Source organism: Pyrus communis, chromosome 5 (genome assembly GCF_963583255.1).
Source record: "Pyrus communis chromosome 5, drPyrComm1.1, whole genome shotgun sequence".
Classification (NCBI taxonomy): domain Eukaryota; kingdom Viridiplantae; phylum Streptophyta; class Magnoliopsida; order Rosales; family Rosaceae; genus Pyrus; species Pyrus communis.
This window is the reverse complement of record NC_084807.1, coordinates 21,975,233-21,985,693: the sequence shown is the minus strand read 5'-3', so window position 1 is coordinate 21,985,693 and position 10,461 is coordinate 21,975,233. Positions and strand designations below refer to the sequence as shown.

General features: G+C 38.9%; 1 pseudogene; it reads left to right on the top strand.

The window, feature by feature from the left end:
- Positions 1 to 295: 295 nt before the first annotated feature.
- On the top strand, positions 296 to 9,091 carry LOC137733491 (protein NRT1/ PTR FAMILY 2.7-like; annotated as a pseudogene).
- Positions 9,092 to 10,461: the final 1,370 nt, after the last annotated feature.

Genomic DNA, 10,461 nt, shown 5'->3' with positions numbered 1-10,461 from the left:
CTCCCTTTTTAATTTTTTTTCTTTTGTTTGTGTGTGCAAGGTAGGTATTGTGTCCCTCCGCAGGGCTCCACTATTTTTGTACACAGTGAATTATGTAATGAATAGGAAAGTATGCTGTCGTTGTGAAAAGAGTTAGATAATTTTCCTTCCAAATTCCTCCAACAAGAACCGGATTGGGTGGGGACTCGTGAAATTAACCACCAAAACATTCCACACATGGACGCTTATTTATGTGTAACCTTGAAGCATAGTTCCATGCCCCTATAGTTGAGAGAAGGAGAGAGATAGAGAGAAAATGGAACCAGCTGCTTGTGAACTGCAACAGTTTGAAGGAAAGCGGTCTGGCGAAGAAGAAAAGGAAGTTGAAGCATGCAGTGATCATACTAAACGAGGAGGGTGGACTACTTTCCCTTTTGTCACAGGTTCTCCCTCCATTTTTCACTCACTCTTTCATTTTTTTTTTTCTTAATTAATTCCTTACTTTTGTATCCAATAACCGATCTTAGTGTACATCACTACATGTTATATGCAAATTAACAATGAATACTCTATATTTTATCTTACTAGAATTATGTTACTGTCGACAATAAATATATATATATATATATATATATATATATCACTCTACTAATTAATTTTACCTTACTAGAATTATGTTACTGTCGACAATATATATATATATATATATATATATATATATATATGCCAGAGAATATTGCTCATCTTTAATTTTAATATGCTATCTAGGCTTTTTTGTTAACATGCTTCATGTGTTCTGACCAAAATGTCACTTTTTCCTATAAGAGTTAACACAAACCAACTTGACAAAATAAGGTTACGTGAGACATGAAATGGAAGTACAGGGGTCAAATTCACAGAATATTACAAGTTAAAAAAAAAATAGGGAAGATAATGTTGAATAATTGGCCAAGTGGCCAAGTGGACAAGTCCAAGAAAACTTTAGATTAAACAAACCAAAAGTGAGGAACACCTTCCTTGCTTTAGGGAGAAAATAAGGGAAAGGTGTTTGTTGCTTTTGGAAAAGATGTGATGAGTGCTCATTATTTCGGTTTGAAGAAGAGAGAGACGTGAGAGCTCTTTGAAAAAGAGAGAAATGAGAGCTCATTTCGGTTGAGAAGAAAGAAGAGAGTAGAAAGAGCTTTTCTTCAGAGAGCAAGGGAGAGTTGCAGAGAGCCTAAAACAGAAGAAGAAAGTTGTTGCTTCAATTGGTTAGTAATCATCCACCAAAGTATTTGTTGTTGTAATAGCTTTGAGCTATATGTATAGAGAAGAAATTATTCATTATATTTCTTTCTCTATTTGTTTCTTTGGTGTGTGAGAGCTATTGGGTGTATTGGGCTTTTGGGTTGTGAGATTGCCAACACTTTGTAAACTCCCATTTGGTTGATAGTGGATTATTAGGTGAGCTCCTACTGCTCCGAGGACGTACTCCAGTTACACTGACTGTGGAGGAACCTCGTTAAAATCTTGGTGTCTTTTATATTTTGTTCTTGCATTTTATTTGATATATTTCCTGTGGGTTAGCTTGAGTTGGTTCCAAAAGATTTTGGTGCTACCCTAGCACAACAATTGGTATCAGAGCACTGGTTGCTCTTGGGTACTGTCTAGTTGCCAAAGATGTCAGACGGGCAAGATGAGAATCCTTTTGGAAGCAGCTCCGGGTTTGCAAGAACTACGGTGCAAAATGCAAAATTCGAAGTGGAAAAGTTTGATGGCACAAACAACTTCGGGATGTGGCAATGTGAGGTTAAAGATGTGTTGGCTCAACAAGATCTTCTTGCCGCCTTGGGAGAGAAGCCTGAAGCTATGTCGAAACTGGAATGGGAGAAATTAAATTTGTGGGCTTGCTCTTCAATTCGGTTGTGCCTTGCAAAAACTCAGAAGTATTTTGTGATGCGGGAGACATTGGCAAGTGTGTTGTGGCAAAAATTGGAAGACAAGTATATGACGAAGAGTGCAGAGAACCGGCTACACTTGAAAAAAAAGCTCTACCGCTTCCAATACAAAGAAGGTACAAAAATGATTAGACATCTTGATGCTTTTAATAAGTTGATTGCCGACTTGTTAAATTTAGATGAGGATATTAAGGATGAAGATAAGGCCTTAATATTGTTGAATTCCTTGCCGGACTCTTATGAGCATTTTGTTACCACTATTATGCATGGTAAAGAAACTGTGAAATTTGAAGATGTGTCAAATGCCTTGATGAATTATGAAATGAGGCATAGAGATAAAAATCATGATAGTACCTCTGAAGCTTTATTTGTTAGAGGTAGATCATCGGAGAGGAGATCCTCTTCTAGCAGGAAAAAAATCACAGTCTCGACTTAGAGGAAACTCTAAAGGTAGAAAACCTTTGGAAAGGGATGAATGTGCCTTTTGTCGTAATAAGGGCCATTGGAAGAAAGATTGTCTTAGATTGAAGACCAAAGGCAAAGAAAGTTCTGAAGCTAATGTTGCTGAGGTTGAAACAGATTTTTCTGATTTTGCTTTAACCACTTCCTCATCATTTGATTGTGCTACTAAGTGGGTGTTGGATACGGGTTGTACTCATCATATGACTCCTCACAAGGATTGGTTTTCAAGCTTGAAAGAGTTTGATGGTGGTGTTGTGTTCATGGGAGATGACAATCCTTGCACAACAAAAGGGATTGGTACAGTTCGTTTGAAGTTGCATGATGGCATGGTTAAAGAGTTGACAGGTGTTCGGTATGTACCGAATTTGAAGAAAAATCTTATTTCTTTGGGAACTTTGGAAGCCAAGGGCTTCAGGTTTCATTCAGATGGGCAGACATTGAAGGTGACTTATGGTGCACTTGTTGTGATGAAAGCTCATCGATGTGGCCATTTGTATTTATTGCAAGGAAGCACTGTGACAGGTGAAGCATCTGTAGTCTCAGAAAATATGGGCACATCCGATTCTGATACTACTAGATTGTGGCATATGAGATTAGGCCATGCCGGTGAGAAAGCTCTACAAGGGCTTGTGAAACAAGGTCTTCTAAAAGGTGCCACGACTTGTAAGCTTGATTTCTGTGAGCATTGTGTCTTGGGGAAGCAAACTAGAGTGAAGTTTGGTACTGCTGTACATCAGACGAAGGGCATTCTTGATTATGTGCATTCGGATGTTTGGGGTCCTACAAAGACTCCCTCTTTGAGTGGTAGACATTGGTTCGTGACCTTTGTTGATGATTATTCAAGAAGGTCTTGGGTCTACACTATGAAGCACAAGAGTGAGGTGTTGAGCATTTTCTTGGGTTGGAAGAAAATGGTTGAGAACCAGACTGGGAAAAAGATTAAGATTTTGAGATCGGATAATGGTGGTGAATACACATCCGACCCTTTCTTTAAAGTTTGCAAAGAAGAAGGGATTGTAAGACATTTCAGTGTCAAGGGAACTCCACAACAAAATGGAGTTGCAGAAAGATTGAATCGAACCTTGCTTGAGAAGGTTAGATGCATGTTGTCTCAGTCGGGTTTGAGCAAGTCGTTTTGGGCAGAGGCAGTTACTTATGCATGTCACATCATAAACCGATTACCCTCAGCTGCTGTTCAGGGTAAGACGCCAATGGAGGTATGGACTGGAAAACCTTCTAATGATTATGATTATATTCGTATTTTTGGTTCACCTGCTTATTTTCATGTAACTGAAAATAAACTTGATCCTAGAGCCAAAAAGGCTATCTTTCTTGGTTTTAGTAGTGGTGTCAAAGGTTACAGGTTATGGTGCCCGGAGATGAAGAAACTTGTAATCAGCAGAGATGTGACATTTGATGAAGAAAATATGTTCAGAGACTCTGAAAAGAATGTGAAAGATGTCCAACAGGTGGAGCTTGAGAAAGTTGCCTCTAGTACTTCAAATCCTATTTCCGCTGATGTCGAAGCCACTACAAGTGAAGAAATGGGAGACCATGAGGATGTTGAAGAAGTTGAACTTGAAGATTCTATTCAAGTTGAAGAGCAAGTTTCACCTCAAGAGTCTATTGCTAAGAACAGAGGAAAGAGAAATATTACCAAGCCAGCTCGGTATAGTGACTATGTTGCTTTTGCTCTTCCTATTATCACTGATGAGATTCCATCCAATTTTGAGGAAGCCATTGAGAGTGAGGAAAAGGAGAAGTGGTGCAATGCCATGGGTGATGAGATGAACTCTCTCTTAAAGAACAAGACTTGGGAGTTAGCTAAATTGCCTAAGGGTAAGAAAGCTATTGGTTGCAAATGGGTGTATGCCAAGAAGGAAGATGCTGATGAGAAACGCAATGTCAGATTCAAAGCAAGATTAGTTGCTAAAGGGTATGCACAAAAGGAGGGCATTGACTACAATGAAATCTTTTCTCCAGTTGTGAAGCACTCCTCAATTCGCATTATGTTAGCTCTTGTTGCACAATATGATCTTGAACTTGTGCAACTTGATGTGAAGACGGCTTTCCTACATGGTGATTTGAATGAAGAGATTTATATGTGTCAACCGGATGGGTATAAAGTGAAAGGGAAAGAAAATTTGTTTTGCAAATTGAAGAAATCACTTTATGGCTTGAAGCAATCTCCAAGGCAATGGTATTTGAGGTTTGATAAATTTATGAGAGGCCAAAATTATTTTAGAAGTCAATATGATCATTGTGTGTACTTCAAGAAGTTGCAAGATGGGTCTTTCATTTATTTATTGATATATGTTGATGATATGTTGATTGCCTCAAAGAATGTCGAAGAGATTGAGAAATTGAAGAAGCAAATGAAGAATGAGTTCGAGATGAAGGATCTTGGTGAAGCAAAGAAGATCCTTGGCATGGAGATCACTAGAGACAGAGAGAAGGGTTTGGTTTGTTTGAATCAAAGACAATACCTTGAGAAGTTGATTCGGAAGTTTGGAGTTCATGATTCAACTAAACCGGTTAGTACCCCTTTGGCTCCTCATTTTAAATTGAGTTCTCTACAATGTCCTAAAACTGATCAAGAGAAGCTACAAATGAAAAATATACCATATGCAAATTTGGTTGGTAGTTTGATGTATGCAATGGTATGCTCTAGACCGGATATTGCTCATGCAGTTGGCATGGTAAGTCGATATATGCATAATCCAGGTAAAGAGCATTGGCAAGCAGCTAAGTGGATATTGAGATATCTCCATGGTACTCGAGACGTTGGTTTATGCTTTGAGAGAGATGACTCTGGTATTGGTCATTTTGCAGTTGGTTATGTTGATTCAGATTATGCAGGTGATCTAGATGGAAGGAAGTCTACTACAGGCTATGTGTTTACTATGGCTAAAGGGCCAGTTTGTTGGAGGTCCATTTTGCAGTCGTCTGTTGCTTTGTCTACTACAGAGGCTGAATATATGGCAGTTGCTGAATCTATAAAGGAGGCCATTTGGATACATGGGCTGATTAGAGATTTGGGGGTTGATCAGAAGCAGGTGGAGGTGCATTGTGATAGTCAGAGTGCCATTTATTTGGCTAAGTATCAGGTTCATCATGCGAGGACCAAGCACATAGATGTGCGTTATCACTTTGTTCGTGAAGTTGTTGGTGAAGGAGAAATCATTCTCCAGAAGATTCCAACTAAAGACAACCCCGCTGATATGTTGACTAAGGTTGTTGGTGTAGCCAAGTTTGTTCATTGCTTGAACTTGGCTCACATTTTGCCTATATAAAGAAGGCGTTGAGCAGTAGGAGTTTTGGAGCATTTGGCTCGGCATGAGTTGTTCTCTTGCTAGTGATTGGGAGTGTTTTTTGTGTTGATTGTGTTGGTTGGCTTATCATGGCGTTTTCGGAACTTGGCCAAGGTGGAGATTGTTGAATAATTGGCCAAGTGGCCAAGTGGACAAGTCCAAGAAAACTTTAGATTAAACAAACCAAAAGTGAGGAACACCTTCCTTGTTTTAGGGAGAAAATAAGGGAAAGGTGTTTGTTGCTTTTGGAAAAGATGTGATGAGTGCTCATTATTTCGGTTTGAAGAAGAGAGAGACGTGAGAGCTCTTTGAAAAAGAGAGAAATGAGAGCTCATTTCGGTTGAGAAGAAAGAAGAGAGTAGAAAGAGCTTTTCTTCAGAGAGCAAGGGAGAGTTGCAGAGAGCCTAAAACAGAAGAAGAAAGTTGTTGCTTCAATTGGTTAGTAATCATCCACCAAAGTATTTGTTGTTGTAATAGCTTTGAGCTATATGTATAGAGAAGAAATTATTCATTATATTTCTTTCTCTATTTGTTTCTTTGGTGTGTGAGAGCTATTGGGTGTATTGGGCTTTTGGGTTGTGAGATTGCCAACACTTTGTAAACTCCCATTTGGTTGATAGTGGATTATTAGGTGAGCTCCTACTGCTCCGAGGACGTACTCCAGTTACACTGACTGTGGAGGAACCTCGTTAAAATCTTGGTGTCTTTTATATTTTGTTCTTGCATTTTATTTGATATATTTCCTGTGGGTTAGCTTGAGTTGGTTCCAAAAGATTTTGGTGCTACCCTAGCACAACAGATAATATAAGCAAAACTAAGCTTATAATCTATATATGTGTGTACCTAAGAGGGTTAATGTATTTCTTCACCCTTGATTAAATGATGAGCATATAGTATACACATGCATGCAGGAAGTGTGGTGGGACTGTCTATAGCAGCTGGTGGGTGGGCATCGAATTTGATAGTATTTCTGATGACACGGTTCAATGTGAAAAGCATAAGTGCTACAAAAATCAATAACATCATTCTTGGCACCAACAATCTCTTCCCCATTGTCGGAGCCTTCATTGATGATTCCTTTTTTGGATCTTTCTCTGTCGTCTCCACTTTTTCCTTCATTTCTTTACTGGTAAATAATTACCCACTAATTAATTACTCCATACTTAAATTAATTTAACTTGCTCCAGCTGCACTCACTGCTAAAAAAAAAGTGTTTGCACGACCGAACATTAGGCAACAATGTCGCCCATGTCAAGCTTTGCGTGACAAAATCTGGGTTTCGTTGCGCCAACTGTTCATGGCTCCAAAAAAATATATATATAATAGTGTACATAGTCTATCAATTCATGGTTTTATATAAGTTGGGGTAATTTTGTGAGTCAAAAGAAGCAAGGAGAAGTGGGGAGTGATGCAAGACACTTTTATATGTAGGAGTGGGAACCAAAGTGAAATGTTGACATACAAAGTGGAGCAGAAACTCGCTGTGTATAATATAATATTGTTATTGATATGTACGACTATGTTAATGACTATTGTCATATAAAACTCGCTAGTTAAGGTAGGGAAATCAGTTTCGGGTCCTCCATTTTTGATCTGTACACAAACCTTCCTATATGGAGTTACCTATGCATTATTAAATTACTGACTGAGAAACTTTCATCAGGGTATGATGATGTTAACCATAATAGCTGCAGTACCGACCTTGCGGCCTTCAGCATGTTTAGCAATTGGCTCCTCACTTACATGTCAAAGTCCATCAAAGTTTCAATACTCAGTCCTCTATGCAGCACTATCACTAGCTTCACTAGGACTTGGAGGCACTCGCTTCACAATTGCAACCATGGGAGCTGATCAATTCGACAAGCCCCACGACCAAGGGGTTTTCTTTAACTGGTATTTTCTGGCCTTGTACGTAGCCAACGTCATCAGCTTCACTGCCATCATCTACATCCAGGACAACGTGGGATGGGGATTAGGGTTTGGGATTTGTTTCGTCGCAAATGTTATTGGATTACTGGTGGTTTTGTTGGGTAAACGATTTTATAAGCAAGTTAAACCAAAGGGTAGCCCGTTCGTTTGCATAGCACGTGTATTGGTCGCAGCCATTTGTAAGAGGAAAGCATCAGCTGCAATTTCACGAGACGCGGATTATTATTATGGAGATGGAATTTTGGTTGACAACACAGTACCAACTAAAAGTTTCAGGTTTGCTTATGTTACTGTCAAGTATTTTGTCAAAAAATTTTGTTTTGTATTTCTATGTTAGTTCTGACTTAATTTTGTACTTTGGCTAAATTTATTGGTTACTTCATGTAATTGCGTTCTTAATCAACCAACATTGTATAGTTCACAAACTAAGCAATATAAATTTCAACTAGAGATCAATTATTGCTTCTTATTTTGGAAAATTTTTGTTTTTTAAATTATGTATGCTATTTTCAATCACTCAAATGTGCGTCTAACATCGAGAAATAATAATACAAAACGATGAAAGTGTACATGTATGAAAATATTATTTGCAGGGGTATTTCATGTCACTATGCATGATAGTACCTTCCCAAATTTCTCTCACACATGCATGGACACCACTTTTTTTGACGCAGATTCTTGAATTGTGCGGCACTAAAAACCGAAACAGACAAGCAATTTGATGGCTCATATGCAAAATCATGGAAACTGTGCACTGTCAAAGAAGTGGAAGACCTTAAAACCCTAATGAAAATCATGCCACTATGGTCTACTGGCATCTTTCTAAGCACTCCAATTGGTATTACCAGCAGCCTTTTTATACTCCAAGCCCTAACTATGGACAGGCATCTTGGACCACACTTCACAATCCCTGCCGGTTCATTCCTAGTCTTCAACCTTTTTGCCACAGCCATCTCCATTCTCATAGTAGATTGATTCGTACTATCCAAGTTAACACCCCTCCAAAGGATAGGAATCGGTCATGTGATCAACGTTGTTGCGTTGATTGGGTCGGCCCTAATTGAAAGAAGACGATTCGGAGTGGTAAGAGCACATAGCCTCATGAACCAGCCCGGTTCGGTGGTGCCTATGTCAGCGCTATGGCTCGTGGTACCACTATCTGTTGTGGGAACTGGGGAGGCATTCCATTTTCCAGGACAAGTTGCACTGTTCTATGAGGAATTCCCAAAATCACTGAAAAGTACTTCAACAGCTATGATATCTTTGTTGATTGGAATCGGGTATTATCTCAGCACAGCAATTACAGATTTGGTAGACAAGACCACGGGATGGTTACCGAATGATATAAATCAAGGGCGGCTGGACAATGTATTTTGGATGTTGGCAGTGGTTGGAGTGGTGAATTTTGTGTACTATTTGATTTGTGCCAAGTTTTTTATGTATCAAAACCAAATAGTTGGACTCAAAAATTAAAATTCTAATGGGAAATGTCTCAAAATTCTAATAATTGAGGGGTACAAACTTTATTCATTACTTAAAAATAATTGTGGGTACAAACTACAAACTATCAATAAACTTTACATTATATCATTTCCCTAGCGCAATTAACCACACACTGTTGAAACAACAAATAATTTCACTTGGTAATTGTTTGATTAAAAATTAGAGTGAGACAAGGTGAGAGATGCAGAAGTCGAACACATGAACTCAAATGCAGAAGCAAGCATGAAACATTTACACCCTTAAAAAATGTGTCTGGTACTGTTTGCCTATATAGCAAAACTCCGGCCGATCACCTAGCGTAGCTTTGTGAACAAATGATGACAGACAGATGTAGGAGTGATGACAACTATGATACACTTTAACTTGTTTATTTGTTAGTTTAATTGATGGTCATACCTTTTCCTTTTAATATATATCATCACGAAATATAATGCTAGAAAAACTAAATTTGTAAATAAAATTTGTAAACTAAATGATATATTCTCAATATGAAAAAAATTTCGGAGTTCGCGGAACTCGAACTCACTTATATCAGATGGTATTCCCTACCAATGCGAATTAGACACCTGGATCTTCCTTTTGTTTTTTTAATTTTAAACTGAGATGCGGAACCGTCAACAGAAAATCAAAAACAATTTAACGGAGTGATACTTCCACCGCCGGCCCCATCGAATGAAAACTCGGTGAGAGTAGCTGGCGGGGCGACACCGTTGCCAGAGCATTCTAGCAATCGCCTGTGAGGCAAGAGACTTTGCCGACGAAGTCGTGGGAGCAAAGGGTTCGGCCCCAGAGCGGTCGCCCCAAGATGCGGGTGCGGAAATTATTTTCATCTCGATCTTTGCGAGGGAGAAGCCGGCGGTTGGAAGATGTGAGACATGGGCATTGGAGAGAATGCCCGGCCACACTATTTATCCCACTTGTTCTCCACCATCGTTAGTCGTTACTCATTCTGCAAGCTTTGCTTGCTTGGGTTGGTTCCCATGGAGAGAGAGAGAGAAAGAATCGTGTTCACCGTTCACATCTTCTACATTGGCTCAATCCTATCTTCTCTTTTCCTCTTTTTTAGATGGCAGTTTGAAAGCAATTTGCAGAAGCCCTTGAGAACAATGTTGCCAGCAGCGCCTTCGGGGTTTCGAAGTAAACCTCCGTTAGTTTGCGTTTGACGGTTGCACTTCTGCTTTTAAAAATTAATATTAACTAAAAAATAAAGAAAAGAATATCCATTGTCTGTTCGCATAGATAGGGAACACCAGTTGGTATAAGTGAGTTGGAGTTTCGGGACTAACGGAAAATTTAATTAGTTTACAAAATTTTATTTATAAATTTAGTGTTCCTAATTT